The 19,455-nt window shown below is 43.8% G+C and overlaps 1 pseudogene across 1 annotated transcript; it reads right to left on the bottom strand.

Moving 5' to 3' along the window:
* Positions 1 to 5,728: 5,728 nt before the first annotated feature.
* Positions 5,729 to 16,109, bottom strand: LOC307091321 (annotated as a pseudogene). The gene is made up of 3 exons: positions 14,461 to 16,109; positions 7,699 to 7,779; positions 5,729 to 7,436 (listed from the first exon to the last, which is right to left on the bottom strand). The product of its transcript is annotated as an uncharacterized misc_RNA (transcript).
* Between the last annotated feature and the right edge of the window lie 3,346 nt (positions 16,110 to 19,455).

The following is a 19,455-nucleotide window of genomic DNA, read 5'->3' as shown; positions in this document are numbered from 1 at the left end:
ACGTTATATAGAGGCGCTTAAATTAAAGTTACATTTGTTAATGAATCAAATCAATTCATATTTATTTCAGATTCATTAAATATATGTCCTTCAAGTGAATTGTTAAGGATGACTGTTACTTTGCCCACATCGGCAGAGTTTAACATCATGATGTGTGTTTTGTGAGTTGGTTAATTTTTTAATGAGCCGTTGCAAAATTATTTCCTGCTGCAAAACTATGTTTTCAGTCTGCTGCGTGTACGCCATCTCATATCATAAGATGATATGAGACCTGAGAGATGAGGTCTATCAGCAGAGATCAGGCTCTGCTGATGATACAGTCGCTCGCTAGACTTGGGATGAGCAGAGGGGGAGATTAAAATTACTTGTGAGTATATGGTGTTTTTTGTGTGTGTGTGTGTGTGTGTGTGTGTGTGTGTGTGTGTGTGTGTGAGAGAAAGCTAGAAAGGAAGAGTGTGCATGTCATTTGGAAAGAGTCATTAGGGTGGGCCAGGCAGATGGAGAGGGTGGGGGGATCAACATGACATCAAGCTGTTAATGCTAAAGAAGATGAGTGCGAATACATGCATGTCCTAGTGTGCATGTGCTCACATATATACATATAGATGTATCTATATTATAGATGGATAGATAGAACCATCCTTTTATGTGTATGTGTGTGCGTGTGCGTGTGCGCGCGTTGTGGCATCCCGCCCCTTAAACCTCAGCCCTGGCGAGGTTTAAGGATCAGTGGTGGAGGATCAGTGGTGGACGGGGTATACCGCCGCCACCCACTAACTGGCGACAGAGAGCACCACGTCTCTCCCCCCAATCAGCGAGATGGGGGACACCTGGCCGCAGAAGGCCCCGGAGCAAGCTTAAAAAGGACCACAGAGCGGGAGACACGAGTGACACGAAGGGATTACGCAACACGCCAGCGGACTAGAGGCTCACGGAGACCCTAGAGCGAGGACTCATACTCTGATTCTTGTTGAATAAATGCCGAGTGCGGCCTAACCCTTGTTTAAACGTGTGATTCGTACCGGGAACCTGGCACTTTGGGAAGCGGGCTACCACAGCGTGTTCTTTCAAATCTGGGCTACCTAATTTAAAGTTCTTCAAATATCCCCCCCCCCCCCCCAAAAAAAAATAATTGTATGAGAACCAAATCGAAACATAACAAAATTTTATTTAAATCAGAAAAATGATTTTCTGTAGTGTATAGATTATGATAAACAACCTTATTTTAGTGCACACAAGTAATATCTGCAACCATTTGCAATTTTATAGCAATAAACCAAAAAGAAAAAACAGGGAAACACACGTGAAGAATATAGTGGAATCGAATAATTTATAATGGGCAATATTTTACGATAGTAAGGGTTATTTTCCTAATTAATTCATCCTTGTTAAATGACAGCAGTACAACATTAATGCAGTTCTCTCTGATCTCACACAGAGATTCTCACTCAGGAAACATTAGTTGTTTGGTTGTTTCATTATTTTTATAATCAAACAAATGTCCTAGTCTGTTTGATTGACCGGTGATTTGATCAGGGGGGCAGAGTTTGCACCACCCTCATGTACACATGGACCGAGGAGTGGATAGAGAGGCTTTCTAAAGGTGCAGCCAGTAGCAGAGTAGAGATGAATCCTGGCTTCCACATCATAGAAGGAGACCAGACCCTCATCATAATCAACAAACACCCCCAACTGCTGGAGCTCAGCTCTCAGACGGAGACGGACAGCAGGCTTACCGTTAAATACCAACCCATCCTTGTTGAATATAATAACTCAGTAACACGTCTCAGGGGTCAACATGGCCACTCCTAAACACAATAAAGTCTTGTTTTTAACCTGGACCTCAAAGTAAAATCTCCCTGAGGAAAAGTTCTGCCTTGTGAGAACTGTGGTTTTAATAAACAGTGACTCAATAGTACCAGGGATCCTTTGGGTGATTTGAATCTCTAGTCCCTGGTGGCACGACTGGTAGAGCATGGCAGTTGGTGCCGCGCCCTCAGACAACCACAGAACGGCCCGTAGTTCCAGGAAGGAAATTAATTCATGAATGAGTGCATGATTTTCAATCGATAATTCAAGCAAACATCTTTTCTTCACCATTAATAGATCGGTTTGCATTATTTCTATTCAATGACTCCCTCTCTAGGTGAAGCACTTGCTTTTTTAGGCATCACCTCTGATTGGCTGAACCGGTCCCCTGCTGTTGCAGGCATCACCTCTGATTGGCTGATTGGGTGGCCCGGTCCCCTGCTGATTAGGCGCTGATGCGACAGACCTGTCCTCTTATTGAAGCTGAACTGAAGCGGCGTTCACTGGGGAGCCGGCAGCCCTGCAGCCCCACAATGAACCAGGACTGTTGAGGGGCTCAGGGGAGCCGGTTGGTTGGTTGGTCCAACTGAATCCACATCACCAATATGTAACCCACTGCACCACCTTTACTCACATCAAATCACAAAGAAATCTCATTGGGCGCTGTGGATACAAACTCCTGCTAATGGTCATATGTTTTTTTATAATTTGGCTAATATGATCTTCTATAGTTGTAGGTTTGAGAAGGTTTAGGAACCAGACAGATAAGCCACACACAATGAGTCTTGTTTTTAATAGCATTAAGATTTTGTGTAGCACCAAAAAGCTTTCAACAATTCTATGCTATTTTAGTTATTATCTCATCACATTCGGTGCAAGTAGTTCTTATTGCAAAGTGTTCCACATTCTTACCTCTTTTCATATGGAGTATGTACACCGGGGGTGATTCCCTAAACCACGCGGTCGGCGGCTTGTCCAAGGCTTGTGACGTCACTCAGCTGAAGTTCAGCGCCTTGGAGAGCGACAGCGGAAGACGTCTCCCACTCTGTCTGCTGCGGCTATCCTCGACACACCAGCCACCAAGCCATCGACATATCCACGCCACATTAATTTAACACCTTCATGTTATTCATCTGTGCAATTCTATGCTGATCAAAATATATATAGAAAGAAAGTGACACACACACACACACACACACACACACACACACACACACACACACACACACACACACACACACACACACACACACACACACACACACACACACACACACACACACGCACGCACTCCTTGTCCCTCCTCCCTCGGTGCGGTGGTGGGAACAACTAAAGCGCCATGTGGAGCCGTGTGATTTGCTTCGGTAGTGCCGGGGGTGAGAGACAGAGAGATGATCTGACCCACGAGCACCACGCGCCAATCCCCCATTATCGTAAAGTCTACAAAACCGCAGATATTCACCGCCTTCTACCAGCGAACGACGACGTGACTGCACGTTTCTAAACGGCCCCTGCTCTAAGTAGCCCACGTGAGGTAATTAAGGAGGTCATTAATTAATTAGTGGCAGGTGGCTGTAGTTTATACCTTAATCATGCGATTGAATTAAAAAAAAAGTGAATCATGTCTTACAATATTAAATAAATAGTCTTATTAGATGTTTTATATAATAGTAGGGTTTACGATATACTATGTTAATATGTTATAGGCTAAAGTGTATGTCAGGAACCGGTCGACGGAGTGAATGTCCACCGTTTGAAGGACTAGTGCTCCCCCTGACGGTAGAAGTAGGCATTACACGTCAACCCAGCGATAAAACTATCCAATATCGCTGACCTAAAATATGATAAAATAGAAACAACTCAAGTAATCAAGTTTAGAACCTTAAGCAATTTTTGTAAACATATTTAAAAAATGATGATGGGCACTACATCCGCCATTTCAATAAGTGGTGGGTTAATGTCCCCAGCGTAAAGGACACCATTGGGGGTTGTGATGGCTGTATGTGTGTTACGTCCCCCGCTAGGGGAAGGGGTGGCAACATAAAACCAGATGTTTTTGGTTAACTTCAAGTCGTTTATTCAACCCGGATCTTGGGGTAATCAATAAAACACAAACAGAGGAGGCAAAACTACAAAAGGAAAAGGGCCATTGAGTGCTGTCCAAATCAAAGAAATGAATATAACCAAAGAAAAGCTCCCCAAAATACACGAGTGGAACAGCACCCCTGCGCCTATTGTTCCTAGACAAAGGTGTAACTGCGTGTCGGTTTTCGTTAATGTCTAACAAACTTTCCCTAGGCCCAGTTCCAAGGTAGCTAACAAGAGCCTCAATCAAGTAACAAAAGAAAGCATTTCAAGACCTAAATGGCAAGCTGAAAATCCGAGACAAGCTGCCGCGAATGTTGAGCTCGCCCGACTTTTATCTTCCTCGGATCCTCGGCTTTCCGATGCAGCAACCAATCACGTCCGGGGAAAGGCACATAAAAATTAACATAATGGTAAACAAATCACATGCGGGGAAAAACACATGGTCATATGCATGGCCATCGACAAACGGAGGATTTTACCCATGAGGGCGGGGCGTCGGTCCGCAACCGTAACAATGTGTTTGAATGAAGTTATGTTTTGTTTAGTGAGCAGGACCTAAAAGAAAACAGCATTTGGCGCGATGAGTTTAGCAGTCTGTATCGGCTGGACTTTTATGTTGCTCCTTCTATACATTTTAAGTATGGTTTGCGTGGCATAATGTGTGAGAAATACAGCTTATTGGTTTAAATTAAAATATTTTATATCAATGCAGGGAGCAAGGATAAGGAGACACAAAGAACGTCCCGCACCTCTGTGGTGATACCCGCTCTCGCCACTGGGTGTCGCTCATAACACTGATTATGGGACTGCGGCTTGTGTGTGCCATGGCACAGGGAGTAGACTATAGCAAAGACACCTTAAAAGGGACTATTCTGGGCTACCAAAATTAAACTTAAAGTAGTTCAAATATTAGACTTAAATAATCAAAATAGTACCTACCTAACCTATGTAATATCTACTCGTAATGTGTTGTGTGTGTTGGTACGGCAATAATTAACGCAATCCTGGATGAGCTAGAAAGAAAGAGCAGAGATAGGAGAGAGGAGGAAGAGAAGAGAGAGGAAGGATAGAGGAGAAACTAAGATGAGAGATGGAGAGGAGAGAAGAGCTGACAAGACAAAGTCAGGGTACTCACACAAATGGGGAAAATCTTTACATGTATAGTCACTGGGAGCTTTTGTGTAAGGTGTAACACATACTGGGTTGTTGTATGGTGGAGATATAAAGTCATTGACTGGCTCTTCAGCTACAAAAATGTGCAATTATTATTATTATTATTATTATTATTATTATTATTATTATTATTATCATTATTATTATTATTATTATTATTATTATTATTATTCCTTTATTAAATCCCATCGTTTGTTAAAGGGTTTTAAGGCAACACAGTTGTTTTTGTTTTACCCAACTGTTTTGTTTTACACAACCCAATGTATCTACTGAATACACATTGTACTGGGGTTGTACCAATTCCACTGAAAATGAACCTATTTCACTGAATACACATTGTACTGAGAATGTACCTATTCCACGGAAAATGACCCCGTTCTACTTTTGGCGAATTTTTATCAAAATCTGAAAAGTGTACAAACATTGTATTGAGTTAACAAACATTTAAAATAATAAAAACGTATATTTATTTGATTGATAATATGATCAAAATAATAATAAAAATAACATTTTACACTTTCAACTAACCTAATTCTTTATAAAAAACGTTAAGAAAAAAAGACATTGAACATTTAAGAGTAGTCCAACCAGTTATAATGATTTGTATTTGATATAGTACACAGTGTAAGTTGCTTAATAAATTTTGTTGCATTTAAATAACAGTGAATAGCACAATATGAATGCAGTTTTCTCAGATCTCCCATGGTAGAGATTCCCATTCAGGAAACAACATTAGTTATTTTGGTTGTTTGATTATTTATATTATCAAACAAATGTCCTAGTCTCTTTGATTGGCAGGTGTGATGATCAGGGGGGCAGAGTTTTTACCTCCATCACATACACACGGACAGAGGAATGGATAGATAGGCTCACTAAAGGTGCAGCCGTTAGCAGAGTAGAGATGAACCCTGGCTTTCACATCAAAGAAGGCGACCCGACCCTCATCATAATCAATAAACACCCCCACCTTCTGGAGCTCAGCTCTCAGACGGGGACGGAAAGAACGGTTATTTCTAAAAAAACAACTTATCATTGCTGTAGGAGAGAGTCCAATAACCGTTCTCAGGGGTCCACATGGTCCAACCTTTTCTGTTGATGGACTCTCTGACCACTCCTAAACACCATACAGTCCTGTCTTTAACCTGGACCTCAAAGTAAAATCTCCCTGAGGAGAAGCTCTGCCTCGTAAGCACACATATATAATATGTAAATCTCTTAGGGTTGTCTGGGAGTTTCTTCGCTACACTTACACCATGTACTTGTTTCCCATCCTCAGACAGGATGAGCCTGGGATGAGCTGTATCAGGATCCAGAGTCACATCTACTTCATACTGCTGGAACCTCTAGACCCAGCTCAGTTCAACATCATGTAGCTTCTTCTTCAGCTCTATGTTCAGTGTCTCCTCCAGCTGATCCAGGGATCTACTCAAGGTCCCTAAGTATGACGGAAGACGGACCTCCACCGTCGTCCAGTCCCTGGTGGGTGGAGGATCCTTCAGGGATCTGAAGGCCTGGAGGAAGTGAAGGTTGTCTTTAGTGTGTGAGAGCTGCTTCACCTCTGAGCTTCTATTGGTCAAATCTTCTATTTCCTGCTCCAGCTCTTTGATTAGGTCTTCAGCTTGTTTCTCTTTTTCAGTTTCTCTTTAACCGTTTGGTTGAAGTCTTCCCGCCACTTTAAAACCCAGTATTTCAGAGCAGTGAGGATCTGCAATCCATTGGCTATCTCTCTGTCTGCGTCTTTCTTGCTCAATTCTAATTCTATGTCTCCTTAATCCTTTGTTTTCTCTTCTGGATCATCTGCTGAACTTCAGCCTCCATCTTCCCCAGCTGGGCCATCTTCACTTCATATTCCTCCTTTAGAGGTACAACAGGATGGGACCTGTGGTCACCCTCTGTGCAGGACTGACACACACACACACCTCTTCAGTCTTACAGAAGAGCTCCAGAAGTCGGTCGTGTTTCTTACACATCCTGTCTTCCTGTCTTCCTGACGGTCCATTGGCTCGATCAGCCGATGTTTCTTCAGGACTGTGACTCTCTGATGTGGCTCCAGATGGGTTTGGCAGAAAGAGATAAGACACACCAGGCAGGACTTCACGGCCTTCAGCTGGGTCCCAGTACAGATGTCACAGGAAACTTCTGCTGGTTCAACACAAGGCTGCTCTTTTACTTTAACATTCCTTCTAAACTGAGAGGCCAGCTCTGATAAGAGGGTTTTTACCTGTAGATCAGGTATGGTGTGGAAAAGCTTGTTGCAAACAGGACATTTGTACCGGTCTTGTTCCTCCCAGAACTTAGTAATACAGGTTCTGCAGAAGTTGTGTCCACATGGTGTGGAGACTGGACTGCTGAACACATCCAGACAGATGGAACATTTAGCGGCGGTTTTAGGCACGGGCGAACCGGACAGCAGCCCGGGGCGCCATATATGTGGGGGGCGCCAAATTACGTGGGGGGCGCCACGAGCAGTTAAAAAAAAAAAAATCATCCGCACCGCGAAGCGGTTCTCAATGAAGTACCAGAACATTGTGTGGGGAATTGCCATATTGGCACCTGCTCGTCGAGAAAGGTGCCGTGCACAGAGGGACTGAGTCCTGCCCGGGGCGTAACTGGACGTAGAACCGCTACTGGGAACATGAAAAGTTCTCTTCAGACCAGGAAGTGTTAGCAGAGGCCATTCCTAGACACAGACAACAAGGTTTATGCATCGAGCAATACCATTATTTTTCTAATGCCATGACCATAACGGAAAGAGAGGTTCTATCTTTTTCCAAAGTTGTGCTTTTTTACTCACCTTGTTGTGGTTTCCATCCGTCAGACTATTCGCTCCAAAATATGTGTTATTTTTCTCCTGAACGAGAGAACTGCTTCCACGTCGGATTGCTTTGAACATAAGGTTTCGTTTCCTCAACTTGACGTCCTCTCCTCTCCTCCCCTAACACCTGGCTCTGGCACTAACCCCAGAATCCACCCCCACGGAGATGCAGTTCACTGACGTTTCAACTTTCACACTCTGACTTTGGGCACATTCATGCTCTGTGTAGGTAACGTCAAATGCGTTGATGTTCCTCGCCTCTTTTTTCTGGAGTTAAAAGAGAGCCGGAATAAAACGACTCCGAGAGACATTCTGGGGATTTAGTGGTGTTTGCTACTCACCCGGGTTTCCGGGGCTTCCCCGAATACTTTATCCACCACCGATTCGATTTTGGCGCTACGCTGCTGTTGGAACTCACCCCGGCGAGCACGCGCACAGTGCACACGCGAGCAGCAGCGCTATGAGAGCAGCAGACAGCATTCAGTCTCTGAATAATGAGTAATGGCTGTTACGTCAGTAGCCCTCCGGGTTGAAGGTGTGTGCGCCAGGGACGTGCGGTCAGGGGAGGCAGGGGAGGCAGAGTCCCACCTGTTATTGCGAAAAGAAAAAACAAATGATGAAATACATTTAAACAAAAAAAATTGTATCGCCTATTTATCTGTAGGCCTACTATTAATGTAATTCATGTACGATTTCATTACTTCAATCATTTGTATTACCAAAATCGCTGAATTTGCGTATTTCCTGTTCAATTAGTGCGGCGCGAAGTGCCGCAGAGGTACTGGCTGCCTCACCTCAGATTTTGCAGACACTTGTATTATAGTCCTCACTTTTCATAGAATAGTAAATGTATTTTTGGTATGCTTATAACATATTTAGTCTTCTTGCATATCTGACATAAAACCGCACTTGTAAAAGCATGAGGCGAGGCCGCCAGCATCTCTGCCGCACTGAAGGGGGGGGAAAGACTTTACAAGTATGCTTTGCTCCGCATTTGCTCCTTGTATGTGTGTGTGTGTGTGTGTGTGTGTGTGTGTGTGTGTGTGTGTGTGTGTGTGTGTGTGTGTGTGCGTGTGTGTTTGTGTAAAGAATGTTGATATGAAACACAACCAGTAGTCAATGTTCAAGCTGCCAACTGAATGGTGAATTTAAGCTACTCTACTGGGTTCATATATTTGTAAATCTGACTCCGAAAAAGTCAGTGCCTCACCGGCCACAAACCTCACCGCACGTCACCGGTGGGTGCACACACAGATCTGTACTGCGGTAGCGTCGTAGACTGCAGGCCCACAGCGGATCGTCAATGTGTGTTAGCGATCAGAAAAATATTGTCCTGTCTCCGTCTCCCCCATGTGAGTCAAAGCACGTCAGTCCTGTGACTACAAACACTAGCAGCACTATAATGAGCATCGTCTCTATACAAGTGTGACCCGGTGATGTTCAATAGAGAAGACCCAGATTAAACTGAAACCAGAGACTGCTATGGTAGAAGTATAGAGACTCTATTGACAATGCATCACATAAAAGACTTGTCTCCATTCAACCATGTGGCAGCAAGGGAGTTTCAGTAGAGGGCTGAATGGAGGCCGCAATAAAGGAGGGATGAGGTCAATGGTCAAGTCAGGACATAAATCGAATCAATGATGAATGGACAAAGAAAATGAACAATATAGGTCTAGACTACCAGGAGCTTGGTGTAGTTATGCATTAGTAGAGTTAAGGGTCACAAATAATGTAGACAAATTAAAACCACCATTACACAGGAACCAACTGAAACCAACTCAACGCTGTTCTTAAGCACTCAAATGTACCTACTCACAGCAGATTGAGGTGACTAAACCACACAATAAATCATACACGCAAGAGGGATATTCTGCCCCTCTGTCTCCCCTTTGACACAGTAGACAGCCCCACAAGAAAGATAACAGAAAATGGCCCATTCTAGTGCTCAGTTAAAGGCACACTAACATCTAATAAGGGAAAAACAGTAGATGGTTCTTCTTCTATTGACCTTGTTTAAAGGGGACATATCATACCACCAGGTGTGAGTGTGATTAGCGTTACAAGCCGTTTTGAAAATCTGCGTCTTGTGACATCACAGGTGGGCGTGTCCACCTAGATGTGTGATCACACGCACACCTGGTGGTATGATATGTCCCCTTTAAAACCGACTTGCTTCTTTGCTATAATCACTCAAAGTGTGAGTCCCTTACCAAACATGAAGAGACTGTTACGTATTTTAGGAACACAAGCTGTATTTCCCTCACTTAACCAATAGGGGGTAGGACCAAATATATAAGCCGTAAATACTACACATAGCCACAAGGGAAAGCAGGACATTACTGAAGGCTACAATAGATACTTTAGCCACAGAGGGCAGCATCACAGACCAGGCGAGGAAAACCGAGGATTACGTCACACCGGTTTCTCTCCGAGTCTTCCGGTCCTCGCTGAGTCCATAAAGAAGACCACCTGGCCACGAAACCTTTAGAACTCTCCCGGCAGCGATTACCATACGTGGGTTTGTGGTTAGGATCAGCTAGGAGAACACTCTCGCACGTGCTAAGGCACATCTCCAATCTCTCTTTACTTCAGAGCATCAGTTTACCATACCGAAAATACTTTATACAAATAAAGTCTCGTTAAAGCTATTCCTTTGGATTCGACCCCTCTTTCCAAGAAAAACATTGCAATTTGGTGACCCCGACGTGATTGGAAAGTTCCGGACCGAGACTTGCGACCGCGGGGCCGTCGGGAGTAGTACAAGCTACTTACAGGCGCCACAAGAAAGGTAAACAGAACCTGTTGTCAATGACTAAACTCTGTATAGTTAGATTAGTAACATTAGGTGAATAGCTTGTACTGCCTTCGACTGGTTGCGGGGACGTGTAATCTCGGACTGGTTTAAATTCATACAGCCGGTTAGACGAACGGCCTAGGATACGCTAACAGATTGAAATTGAATAACGAGCTCACGAAGTAAAGGGCTCGGAGTGTGTTTTATATGGGTTTGTAGATAGACTGTATCCAATCCTGATTAGATCTAAATGTTTGTACCAACGTGGGAGACGTATTACCTGTGGTTAAGTGTTATTTATTTGGTGATAAGCTTCGAGTTCAGCCGGGCCACCATAAGGTATATTTATTACCGGCCATAAACTTCCGAACTCTTACGGCGGGGCGAGGAAAGGTCAGGTTTTTAACGTTAATCTAGCTTAGTTGCATATTGAACCGGACGGAGGCTTGGCCGGCGTTAGCCAAGGAGTTCAAATCTAATTGATTCCTCACAGCCCGGTTCATGTAACATCTAATGTGCAATTTTGGTTAGTATAAAACGCAGCCGTAGAGGTAGCACTTACGCAGTACAACCCATCTGCTATCAAGTCCCTCGCTAACCCGCCGTGGGGACAAACTTGCTGGAATCTCATACTTCTTATAGAGATCCAAAACTAGTTTGTTTCTGCAGCATTTTGGATGTACCACGTGGTGTACGATTTAAAGGGACAACGCGTCTTGGAAACGTGCGTTTCCTTTGTTCGTACCTCCACAGTCTTTGTAGTCGGAGCCCTTTCTGAAACAAACGCCATTGCTCAAGAGCAACAGGGGGCCTCGACTTAAGTGTTACATTCTCTCTCTCTCTCTCTCTCTCTCTCTCTCTCTCTCTCTCTCTCTCTCTCTCTCTCTCTCTCTCGCTCTCTCTCTCGCTGCATTGATAATGGTACTGTTGATCTTCCTTGAGACGATTGTTTTACAGGCCACCTGTTGCTGACACGACGACGGAGAACTTGTGAGGAGGCTCCCATGGTGTAGGAGTAACCTCTCTGAGATGAGCCCTTGACAAGGAGGGACGAGTCTTGGGTTCATGAATTACAGACCCGACGGCGACAGAAAGATCACTTGAACTCCCCAAATCCATGCCCAAACCACCCACAGGAACCGGCACACCAATACACGAAGATCACTTGAACTCCCCAAATCCATGCCCAAACCACCCACAGGAACCGGCACACCAATACACGAAGATCACTTGAACTCCCCAAATCCATGCCCAAACCACCCACAGGAACCGGCGCACCAATACACGAAGATCACCTGAACCCCCCAAATCCATTTTAGTCTATCAATCATTTTGAAATTTTAAAATTGTGTTATGACCATCAATTTTTACGTTACTTTCGCACCTGTTGAATATTTTATGACCTTGTAGCACATGACCAAAAGTATTAGCTCAGGATTTCTATTGATAGTTTTGTTTGTGTGCTGTTTGGCCATGTGATTGTATGATAACAAGATTCATGTTCATTGTTGTATTGTTAAATAATGACCTGTATTTTCAACAAGACCCACAACGTGAATGCCGTCTCAGTATTATGGGGACGCGTAGTGGTTTTTCCCCTCTCTTCAAGAGGTTCTTCCATGACGGTTGATGGTGTTGATGATAGATTCTACTTTGACTATGTTTTCGGTGTGGTAAATGGTGTTTATAATTTAAAATATTATTGTATGGTCATCTAAGATGACCAAGGAGGGACTGTTACGTATTTTAGGAACACAAGCTGTATTTCCCTCACTTAACCAATAGGGGGTAGGACCAAATATATAAGCCGTAAATACTACACATAGCCACAAGGGAAAGCAGGACATTACTGAAGGCTACAATAGATACTTTAGCCACAGAGGGCAGCATCACAGACCAGGCGAGGAAAACCGAGGATTACGTCACACCGGTTTCTCTCCGAGTCTTCCGGTCCTCGCTGAGTCCATAAAGAAGACCACCTGGCCACGAAACCTTTAGAACTCTCCCGGCAGCGATTACCATACGTGGGTTTGTGGTTAGGATCAGCTAGGAGAACACTCTCGCACGTGCTAAGGCACATCTCCAATCTCTCTTTACTTCAGAGCATCAGTTTACCATACCGAAAATACTTTATACAAATAAAGTCTCGTTAAAGCTATTCCTTTGGATTCGACCCCTCTTTCCAAGAAAAACATTGCAGTCAAATCAAACAGCCAACCAGGGCCTCAGCTGCTCCCTCAGGTGAGCCTCATGGCAGAGAGAGAGGTCCAGGGGAGCCTCAGGGCAGAGAGAGAGGTCCAAGGGAGCCTCCCGCCCGTTGTTGCTGTCGTCATCACTCAGCTGAAGTTCAGCACCTTGGAGAGCGACAGCGGAAGAAGCCAAGCAAACGCCATATCCACGCCGCATTCATTTAACACCTTCATGTATTCATCTGTGCAATTGTATGCTGATCAAAATAAATATCGAAAGAAAGAGAGAGATAGACACACACACACGCACGCACACACACAGACACAGACAATATTTACAGAACACGGCAAAAGGCAGTGCGCCTCGCCATTGCGATACATCCACTGTAACAGAGCCCATAGTACCGTGGCCGCAAGCTGCTCAGGGCCACACCCCCACCCTCCTCCTTGACCCGCCTCTCTCCTTCTCATTTGCGTTAAAGCTACAGACACCGAAACGGCGTGTTTGGGGAAAGCTCATTGTGCGACTGGCACGTAGTGGCTTTAATTCTGCACCATGGCTGATTTCGGGAACGTCTTCAAATACTGTGTTAGGGGGCCACTAATATCTATATTAAAGCATCCATGAAGTAGCATGCCAAGTAGCATTTAAACAATGCAGGGAGGAACGACTATGGGACACGAAGAACGTTCCGCCCCTCTGTGGTGATACCCGCTCCCGCCACTCGGTGTCGCTCATAACACTTATTATGGGACTGTTGCTTGTATGTGCCATGGCACAGGGAGTAGACTATAGCAAAGACACTTAAAAAAATCATATTCTGAGCTACCTTAATTAAACTTTAAAAAGTGTGTGGTCATCTTCTGCAGTTAATCTAAACAATGGCAGGATGTCAGTACGCCTTGGCCCCAGACTCTCTGGCGCCGTGAGAGGCCCTCCTCTGAATCCAGAGGTGGTTTTGCTGCTTTCCACCATTCATGTATATACCTGATACATAGGCCTGATAATACTCATAAAAGTAATGGTTAATTTGTCCCATAAGAGGAGAAACTAAGATGAGGGATGGAGAGGAGAGAAGAGCCGACAAGAAAAAGTCACGGTACTCACCCACATGGGGAGGGCCTGTACATGTAGTCACTGTGACCTTTGTGTTAGTGTGGAACACATGTTGAGTTATTGTATAGTGGAGAATGAAAGTCATTTACTCATCTTTTTTTTCATTTTTATTGAAATCATTTTACATATGATTGTTATCACTCATGATTCCAATATAAACTAATAGTAACGTTTAGATGATTATGATACTCACATTAATCCTCAAAACGTGTTATACGTTACTGCAACCATTAACAATTGTATAGCAGTAAACCCTTTAAAAAACTGGAGAAAACAGATAATGAAGGATACAATGTTATCTAATAATTGGGTTATAATTTATAATATTCAGGGTTCATTTCGTACTGAATTTCTCCTTGTTAAATGTCAGCAGTAAAACATAAATCCAGATCTCACATGGTAGAGATCCTTACTCAGGAAACAACATTAGTGGTTTGGTTATTTTATCATCAAACAAAAGTCCTAGTCTGTTTGATTGACAGGTGAGATGATGAAGGGAGAAGAGTTTATAATTCCATATAAATAGGAATATGGACAGAGGAATGGATAGATAGGCTCACTAAAGGAACAGCCGGTAGCAGAGTAGAGATGAACCCTGGCTTCCACATCATAGAAGGAGACCAGACCCTCATCATAATCAACAAACACGCCCACCTTCTGGAGCTCAGCTCTCAGAGGGAGACGGACAGCAGGGTTTCCATTAAATACCAACCCATCCTTGATGTAGTAGAGAGTCCAGTAACCCGTCTCAGGGGTCCACCTGGTCAAACCTTTTCTGTTGATGGACTCTCTGGCCATTCCTAAATACCATACACTGTTGTCTTTAACCTGGACCTCAAAGTAAAATCTCCCTGTGGAGAAGCTCTGCCTCGTAAGCACACATGCGTAATATGTAAATCTCTTAGGGTTGTCTGGGAGTGTCTTCGCTACACCTCCATCATGTACTTGTTTCCCATCCTCAGACAGGATGAGCTTAGGATGAGCTGTATCAGGATCCAGAGTCACATCTACTTCATACTGCTGGACCCTCTTCAGTTCAACATCATCACGCAGCTTCTTCATCTCCATGTTCAGTGTCTCCTGCAGCTGATCCAGGGATCTCCTCAAGGTCGCTACGTATGACGGAGGACGGACCTCCACCGTCGTCCGGTCCCTGGTGGGTGGAGGATCCTTCAGGGATCTGAAGGCCTGGAGGAAGTGGAGGTGGTCTTTAGTGTGTGAGAGTGGCTTCAACTCTGTGCTTCTATTGGTCAGGTCTTCTATTTCCTGTTCCAGCTCTTTGATGAGGTCTTCAGATTGTTTCTCTGTGGTTTTTAATCTCTCTTTGACTATTTGGTTGAGATCATCCTGGCACCTTTCAATGCAGCGCATCAGAGCAGTGAGGACCTGCACACCATCGGCTATCTCTCTGTCTGCGTCTGCTTTGCAGCGTTCTACTGTGTCTCTGATCTCCTTAATCTTTACTTTTCTCTCCTGGATCATCTGCGAAACTTCAGCCTCTATCTTCCCCAGCTGGGCCATCTTCACTTCATATTCCTCCTTTAGAGGTACAACAGGATGGGACCTGTGGTCACCCTCTGTGCAGGACTGACACACACACACCTCTTCAGTCTTGCAGAAGAGCTCCAGAAGTCGGTCGTGTTTCTTACACATCCTGTCTTCCAGACGGTCCAATGGCTCGATCAGCCGATGTTTCTTCAGGACTGTGATTCTCTGATGTGGTTCCAGGTGGGTTTGGCAGTAAGAGATAAGACACACCAGGCAGGACTTCACGGCCTTCAGCTGGGTCCCAGTACAGATGTCACAGGAAACTTCTGCTGGTTCAACACAAGGCTGCTCTTTTAATTCTACATTCGTTCTAAACTGAGAGGCCAGCTCTGATAAGAGGATATTGACACGTAGATCAGGTCTAGTGTGGAAATGCTCGTTGCAAAGAGGACATTTGTACCGGTCTTGTTCCTCCCAGAACTTAGTAATACAGGTTCTGCAGAAGTTATGTCCACATGGTGTGGAGACTGGACTGCTGAACACATCCAGACAGATGGAACATGAAAAGTTCTCTTCTGACCAGGAAGTGTTAGCAGAGGCCATTCCTAGACACAGACAACAAGGTTTATGCATCGAGCAATACCATTATCTCTTTAATTCCATAACGGGAAAAGTGTTTTTAACTTCTCTCAAAGTTGTGCTGCTTTTCTCACCTTGTTGTTGTTTCTGTCTGTCAGACTATTCAATGCGTGTTATTTTTCTCCCGAAAGAGAGAACTGCTTCCACGTCGGGCGGCTTTGGTTTCTGTGCACCTTAGGTTTCGTTTCCTAAACATGACGTCATCTCCCCTCCTCCCCTAACACCTGGCTCCTCCCCTAACGCGTTGATGTGTTTTCACTTCTTTCTGAAGTTAAAAGTGAGCCGATGCAGAACGAGAGATATTGTTGGGATTGTGTGGTGATTGGCGACTGTAACTGGGATCATCGGTGTAGATCTATCCAGGTTTCCGAATACTTTCTATCCAACCCCGATCCGATTTTCAAAAGAAACAGACAGAGAGCAAAGTGTGTGCACACTGGGTGCACACACACGGGCAGCAGAGCTGAGAGCAGCAGACAGCGATACAGTCTGGTCAGTGGGGGATTTCCTTTTGCTTTTGGAAAGTTTCCCCCGTTTGAAGAACTAGTGCACCCCCTGCTGCTAAAAGTGGGTCCCACACAGCCACACACACACACACACACACGCACACACGCACACACGCACGCACACACGCACACACGCACACCCACACACACACACACACACACACACACACACTAAGTGTGTGTGTGTGTGTGCCTATACTTCAGGTGATCTTGGTGAGTTTAAGAAGGTTTTGAGAACATGCAGTGGATATGGTTGTGCGATTTTCACAGAATTTAAATTTCAATGACTGTGAATCAGAATTGAAGTACAGTTTTTGGGAGAACATATGGTTCATTGCCCAAAACTTCTGCAGCTGAGAGGTTTAACCAAATCAGACACGTCATTCAGCATGTTAGACAGTGTCAATTACTCAATTGGAATAGATACAAGTAACTTGTTAAACGTAAAAATTATAAATTAAGTGCCGCCTGAACAGGGACTTCAACCCTGGACCCTTAGATTAAAAGTCTGATGCCCTACCGGCTAAGTAACTTGCTAAACGTGCAATTTACCGGATTCCAAGTCTTCCGTTTTAAGATTCAATCTTTCAAGAGAACATTTGGTTCATTTGGTTCTTTGCACAAAACCACTGAGTGTTCTACTGAGCGACATCATTCAACATTTAAGGCAGTGCCAATTAGTTCATTGGACTAGATTTAAAAAGACGCAAACATCAAGACACAATCACACTTTTCAAAGATTTACCATTTCAACAACATGTGAGGAGAATTGGAGAAGTGTTTCAGAGAACATTATTTTCTTTGCACACGATTTACTACCGCAGTAAAGGGGGCGAGCGAATATATATTGTGTCCAAAATTGTGACTTTGGATTGCACTATCCATTTAAACGATCAGTATCAATATTATATACTGTACCTTTAATGTTTAAGTTATTCGTTCATTGTTTCTGTTTTGTCTTAATCTGGACCAATGCAATTTTACATTTGTATAGCTGTAGTTCTACCGTAGTCCATGTGATATTGGTATTATTTGATTTACATGCACCTGTGTATGTGAAGCATTTGGATTACTGTTATTTTTGCGGTCAACCTAGTACTTTCATACGGTCAACTCTGTGGTAAACTCTGCTGTAATTATCTACTCTGACCTCATACTGGTCCACCTATTAGGTGGTCTAAAATATTAGATGTTAAAAACCCTATTGTCCTCACCACTTTTGACACAAACTCCCAACCTTGCAAGTTTAGTCTTCTGTCATGGCTGCCAACACTTCGCCACGAGGTGGCAGCATTAACTTTCTGAGCTGGAATGTCCAAGGATTAAAGAGCAATTTGAAAAGAGAGATTTTTTTTCACCATCTAAAGTCATTATCTTGAAACATATATCAAGCGTACTGAACCGCATAGGTTTAAATGTAGCTGGATTTCACAGATATTTCAATAAACGTTTTCTTCTTAAGCCATTGTTGTTGCTATATTAATTCATAAAATATGCCATTTGAAAAGAAAATCATAATTTCTGACTCTTTTCAATATCAAAGGTATTCAATAATGTATTGTGTTTGAGTAAGCTAATAACGGCACAATTAACAAGTGTTTAAAAGAGGTCACTGTTGAGATAAATAGTTATAAGCTAATACAGGAGGGCACAGGGGAATTTAATTAGGGCATTGAAGCATCACTCCGCCTGCCATCGTTTCAAGCCAAGCAAAGAGACTGACTTGGAAAGCAAGCCTTTCTCCTGCATGGAGAAAAGTTATTAAAGAGGACATCTGCTAATAACAGCAAGTTTACGGAGTGGTGTAAAGTGGAGCGCATCGGAGAAGCCGATGGCGGCCGTTGAGCCAAAGTGTAGTGGCCGTCGCTGTTGAAATGAGCAACCAAGAGGAAAATAGACTACCCTGGCAGAGGAGAAGGAACTTGAAATAATAAAAGAAGGCCTCACAATGTCATGGAGGATGGTCATGAAAAGGCTCCACATTGGGATGCAAGGTACCCATGGATAGAAGACCCAGCCGCTCTCCAAAACCATAACAGCCGTTAAAACACACATTCTTGAGGAAAGAATTGCAACTGAAGAGAAAAGAATGGCAAGTTTAATTATATTCAATTAAATTGAATTTGGGGGGCTAGGGTCAGGGTTCTTTGTATACCCTGACCCTACCCCCCCAGAGTCCAAGAAAAAACTCCCTTAATTAGCAAGGAAGAAATCTTGAGGAGGAACGCAGAGTGAGGGATCCCTCCTTCCAGGGATGGTCAGGAGTGCCATGCATGCCATAATTGACATACATAGCCTACATATATACAGTGGGGCAAAAAAGTATTTAGTCAGCCACCAATTGTGCAAGTTCTCCCACTTAAAAAGATGAGAGAGGCCTGTAATTTTCATCATAGGTATACCTCAGCTATCAGAGACAAAATGAAAAAAAAAATCCAGAAAATCACATTGTCTGATTTTTAAAGAATTTATTTGCAAATTATGGTAGAAAATAAGTATTTGGTCAATAACAAAAGGTCATCTCAATACTTTGTTACATGCCCTTTGTTGGCAATGACAGAGGTCAAACGTTTTCTGTAAGTCTTTACAAGGTTTTCACACACTGCTGCTGGTATTTTGGCCCATTCCTCCATGCAGATCTCCTCTAGAGCAGTGATGTTTTTGGGCCTTCGCTGGGCAACACGGACTTTCAACTCCCTCCAAAGATTTTCTATGGGGTTGAGATCTGGAGACTGGCTAGGCCACTCCAGGACCTTGAAATGCTTCTTACGAAGCCACTCCTTCGTTGCCCGGGCGGTGTGTTTGGGGTCATTGTCATGCTGAAAGACCCAGCC

This window comes from Pollachius pollachius (genome assembly GCF_949987615.1).
Source record: "Pollachius pollachius genome assembly, chromosome: 20".
Lineage (NCBI taxonomy): Eukaryota > Metazoa > Chordata > Actinopteri > Gadiformes > Gadidae > Pollachius > Pollachius pollachius.
The sequence above is the reverse complement of the archived record's forward strand: the minus strand, read 5'-3'. Positions and strand labels throughout refer to the sequence as shown.